Below are 5,796 nucleotides of genomic sequence, written 5' to 3' on the forward strand. Positions count from 1 at the left end.
CCCCCCCCCCCCCCCCCCCCCCCATATATCTTTTTATTTACACATCGAACTCACATAAAAATTCAATCTTTCTCCAAAATGATGCTCTGTTACAAGTTGATCAACAAAGTAAGCATTTCTTTCACCAAAAACATCACCAAGATCCAAGTACTACAACAACAACATACCAAGTGTAGGCCCAGTGTAATGAACCGTAAAGTGGGATCCGAAGAGGATAGAATGTACACAACAACAACATACCCAGTGTAATCCCACAAAATGGGGTCTCTTTTGAAGAGGATAAAGTGTATGAGATGTTGTTTTCTACACCCTCGACTCAAGAAAAAACAATCCAAACCACAGAGAACAATATGATATTCGAATAACAAACAGTAACAAAAATGGAAGGATAGGGGCAATACTACGAACAACTAATATGAATGGACAACAAGACTAAGCCCTAATAAATCCACCAACAGATGAAATCCAATCAATTAGAAGCAAAAGTAATGAAGACAAACCAGATTAAAGATGCTCTTTTTCCCCTGCTATTTTAACTGAGTGGGATTACATAGCAAGAAAAGGGAAAGAAAGCAAAAGGGTCGGTTTTACATGTATGAGGATAAGCAACGCCAACAACCAGTGACGGAGTCAAGATTTTTAATAATAGAATTTAAAATCTAAAAAAATAGATACACGAAATAGTCGAAGGTTTGACATTTATTATATATATCTAAAACTTTATTTTAATCATGTATAAATTATATAATTTTTCGCCGAAAGAGTTTGGATTAATGGTAAGGCACTGCCAACAGCTAATGTCTATTCTGAAATTAATGGATCCCACTTACTTTGTTGCTAGTAAAAGCTAGCCATCACCAACTTTGGCTTTTTGTGAAGAAAATATTAAAATCAACTGTCAAATCAAGAATACTGTTAACCTGCCCACTCCATTCAACACACCGTCGCTCCCCACCACCACTACAAGCATGCACACGGCACAGTTTTGATAAACTTAGGGGTCGTTTGGTAATTGGATAAAACAAGTCTTATTCATATATTAGAGTCCGTATAACTTATACATGTTTGGTATGTGGATTAAAAAAGTTATTCATTTATATAATTAATATGATATTTGGTAGGTGGATAAGAAAAAAAGTTGTTCATGTATATAATTAATACGATGTTTGGTAGGTGGATAAGAAAAAAAGTTGTTCATTTATATAATAATACGGCTTTTGGTAGGTGGATAAGAAAAAAATTATTCATGTATAAAATTAATACGACACTTGGTTAACAATTTTGAAATTTGCATAATTAATACACGGATAAAAAGTTAAAATGACAATATTACCCTTATCACTCTCACTTAACTATTTTCTCCTTCTACCTAAGTTTTAATTTAAATACAAAATTAAAAGAAGGAAAAGGTATAATTGTAAAGAAATGTTTTAATTTTAAAAATATATAATTTTACTAATTTTTTAAATATAAAAACAACATTCAAAGGAATAATTTATGCATGACTAAACCATGCATAACTAATATTTGTATAACTAATACTCGCATAATTGATACCACATAACTAATACTCCCTCCGTTTCACAAAGAATGATCTCCTTTCCTTTTTAGTCAGTTTCAAAAATGTAGACACGTAATTTTTGACCGAACCTAAAATTTTATACTATTTTTATTCCTTAAATATTTCTTTTATGTCTAAGTTAGATATTTTGATTTTTGTCTTATTTTATTATTTTAAAAGATTTGAAAATAACAAAAATATATGTTTTCTTTTAATTTAGGTTTAATAAATAAGCTAATATAAATTATAATTTATTATTAGCTATACAATTTTTGTTAGTTTAAAAATATAATTAAATAATATCTATATTATATTAATTAAATTAAATTAAATTATATTATATTGTATTATATTATATTATATTGTATTANGTACATTTGACATAACTTTAATTTAGGACCACAAGATTCAAAAGTCTTATTTAATTTCTTAAACTTTATGCCAAGTCAAACCAGATCAATCTTTTTGAAACGGAGGGAGTACCACATTACTAATACTTGCATTACTAATACATTCATAACTAATACCCACATTACTAATACATGTATCACTCTATCCAGCTACCAAACGACTCCTTGGGAGATGTTTATACGTGTTATATGAAATCATGATTTTAATTTGAGGACATCTCCAACCTTATACTCTATTTTACTCTACAAATATTGAGTTCTCTATTTTTTCGACAACTAGTTCCAACTCAATTCTCTATTTTACTCTTAAAAAAAGATTTTTCTTCTCTATCCTCAATATTATATTACTCCATCCATCCCAATTTATGTGACACTTTTCAGATTTTGAGATTCAAACAAGTTTATCTTTGACTGTAAATTTCTCATATATTTTAAAAATATTTTTGTCACTCCCCGAGCCTACACCCTGGACGTGACTGGCACTCGAGAACCATTGTTAGCCCCAAGCGAACCCTTGGCCTGGCTTTCTTACTCAGCGGAAGACTTTACTCAAGATAAATACTTTTAAAATAGTACACTGAACTGCTCAATAAATAACTGAGAATGTAATAAATAACATTTACTGCCAAAGTGGCAACTCTAGTCTCAACTTAACTGAAAAGGAAAGTAAAGACTCATGAACTAACATCAACTAACTCTGTCTATAAAGCCTCTAAACTCTGAGAGATGTCGGGACAAGTCCCCCAATCATCCTAACAACTGAAATAAGAAAGCAATAAAACAAAACGTAACCAAAGGGATCCTTCGAAAAGCAAGGAGGCTCACCAACTGACTCTGAGTGCTCAACTAGATCAACGATGCGCTGGATGCTGATCATGGTTACCTGTGTCTACATCATAATAAAATGCAGGCCAAATGACATCAGTAAATTGAATATACGAGTATGCGAGGGGAATTCTAAAACAAGACATAAGCTTGAAAGGAACTGAAGAACTTACCTGGCTCAACTCAACTCAACTGATTTCAATATCAAGAAGTGTATATAAATGCAGTATAAAGAAAAGCTTTAAAACATGGTTTTGATTCTGTGTATTTAGAAATACAATAATAACTTTGTATGTATGCAAAAATACAATATGAACTCTATTTGTATATGGAAATACAAATATTTCTGATGTATATAAAAATACAAAGTACTGCTGTGAGAGTTTCTCTAATCGACAACCATCACTTAAAAGCTATCGTGATGATACAACATTTTGCCTTACGCTGTCAGGGCCGTCCTATACCTTGCCGGGGTATAGAACCTGAACTACTAAGTGGATCCACTAACGATGCTAAAAAACACTAAAGGAATCATCCAAAAAACATGACCCTTTTCTACCCATGATGGCTACATGGTTTATGGTGGCTTGGAGGTCTCTAAACTCTCTCCCATATCGGTATTCAATACTAGTCCCAAAATATACTAGCTCTTTATGTTTTAAAAACATAACTTCTTTCTGTGGTTTGAGATAATTGCTCAAAACTCAGCTCAAAGGCTATCTTGGAAATCTCAATTTCCCTACTTGCTTAATTGTGAAAACATTTACTCTTTTCTGAAAACTAGCTCAAAGGCTCTTTGGAAAACAAAGTTTCCTTTCTTGCTCAAATGTGAAAACATTTACTCTTTAATTGAAAACTAGCTCAAAGGCTCTTTTGAAAATCAAAGTTTCTTTACTTGTTTAAATGTGAAAACATTTTAAACTCTTTGGGAATACATAGTCCCCATATACTTTTGAAGAAATAAACTTCAACTTTACTCTTTACTGAACTCAAAACTCAAGTCTTAAAACAAAATTAAATCATTTGTAAAAGACTTTTGGAAGACTCTATGAACTTCTCTTAACTTGGCTCTTAACTTCTCTTGTCTTAACTCTTAACTTTCCTTGAATTGAATTATGGATTCAAGGATTGTGATTTGTGATATGAAAGATCTCATGATGTTTAGGAATGATTTTAGATAGCTAAACATGAGAAAATATCAAGAAATCACTGCCTGAAAGTTGGTCCGCGACGCGGAGGTGTATTTAAATTTTGGTCGCAAAAATAACTTTTGAGGCAGAACGGTCCGTGACCGCTCTGCGACGTGAGGGGAAATTTTCAAATCTGAGGAACAGGTCCGCCACGCGGACTTGGTACCCAGATTTGCTCGACTTGTTCCTTCTTCATTTTCTATCCCCCATTCGCCTAATTTCGATTCTTTTTCTCCATATCTCTTTAGATTCAGGTACCCACAACATATACACAAGAATCTAACTCCAAGCAACTCTAATAATCAATCTTAAACTCTCAAGATATCCGCAATCTCATCCTAATTCAAGAACGAAAGTAAATTCAAGAACACACATCAAGAACATTCAAACTTTCAACTTTTTAGGAAAAAATCATGTTGAATTATACATGTTTGGCGCGTGGGTGAAGGAACCCAACGTTGTCTGAACTCATATACCTCGTAGGGATCACCCCTTGACAAAATCCACGATCTTAGCTTCAAGAACTTGATGATTTCCATGCTTCTCCTTCTCTATTCTCCTCTTCTTTTCTCTTCTCTAAAATCCTAACTCAATTTCTCCAAAGCATAAATTGACCAAGTTCAGTTTAGACCCTAAGTAATTATCAAAAACGAATTAAAATAAAAGGGTAAGGAAAAGACCAAACTACCCTTCTAAAATCCGAATTGAACATTTCCTTATTTGAATAACCCAACTTCCAATGGGCATAACTCACTCATACAAACTTGGAATTGCGCAAACTTGGTGGCGTTGGAAAGATCATTCCAAGATCTTTCCTACGATATCTGGAAACACACCTAACTCATCCTGAGCTGGAAGTTATGGTCATTTTAAGTTGACCAAAAACTCAAATTTAACACACTTAAAAATTTCCAGATTTTCTTTATACTTTCCAAAAATGACTATTTCCTCTTTTAAATTCCTTTTTAGTTCTTTCTAGTTACGGGGTGTTATAATATCTCCCCCTTGGGAACATTCGTCCTCGAATGAGTTTACTCTTAGTAGGCTAAAGGTGTAACATCTAACATTCAGTTCAAACACCCAACAAGCAATGTAAATACAACATGCAATCTCATAAGTTAAAGAGTACTAAGAAGAGAATTAGTACCTTTTCGATATTCTGTAAGGACCAATATACCGGGGACTAAGCTTCCCCTTCTTACCAAACCTCATAACATTTTTCATGGGTGAAACTTTTAAGTATACCCAATCATCTACTTCAAACTCTAACTCCTTTCACCTAACATCGGTGTAGGATTTCTAGCGACTCTGCGCCGTTTTCAACCTCTCTTGAATCACTTTCACCTTCTCCATAGCTTGATGAACTAGATCTGGTCCTATCAACCTTGCTTCACCAACTTCAAACCATCCAATAGGAGATCTACATCTTCTCCCATAAAGCGCTTTATAAGAAGCCATTTGGATGCTATAGTGGTAATTATTGTTGTAAGCAAACTCAATAAGAGGTAGGTGATCATCCCAATTACCCTTGAAATCAATCACACAATCCACCTTGATACCTCAAAACACTATCTCCCCCTTGTTCAAAAGCCATCACTTTTGCTTATGAACAATTGTCTTTAATTCAAGCAATAAAAGATCTTTGTCTTGCTTCTCTTTCACTTTTGACACTAATGATGATTCGGCCCCATTCATCACCACCACTCCTCCTTTTGTGGAATCCATTAATCGGACTCCCAAGCGTGCAATTCTATGTACATCTTTCGCTAACTCTCTCTTTTCTTCCTCAAGATGGGCGGTACTACCCATA

At 33.6% G+C, this 5,796-nt stretch overlaps 1 protein-coding gene across 2 annotated transcripts in view; it reads right to left on the bottom strand.

Moving 5' to 3' along the window:
* The window catches only part of LOC125851003 (protein SENSITIVE TO PROTON RHIZOTOXICITY 1-like), a 2,508-nt gene extending 1,873 nt beyond the window's left edge, over positions 1-635 (bottom strand). Inside the window, exon 1 of one of the 2 annotated variants that reach the window (XM_049530801.1) lies at positions 501-635. The gene's annotated coding sequence lies outside the window, so the exon portion shown is untranslated. Of the gene's footprint in view, positions 1-167; positions 285-500 lie in introns of those variants that run through there. The other variant, XM_049530802.1, reaches the window with a different exon arrangement.
* Between the last annotated feature and the right edge of the window lie 5,161 nt (positions 636-5,796).

This window comes from Solanum stenotomum, unplaced genomic scaffold (assembly GCF_019186545.1).
Source record: "Solanum stenotomum isolate F172 unplaced genomic scaffold, ASM1918654v1 scaffold21465, whole genome shotgun sequence".
In the NCBI taxonomy this organism is placed as follows: Eukaryota; Viridiplantae; Streptophyta; class Magnoliopsida; order Solanales; family Solanaceae; genus Solanum; species Solanum stenotomum.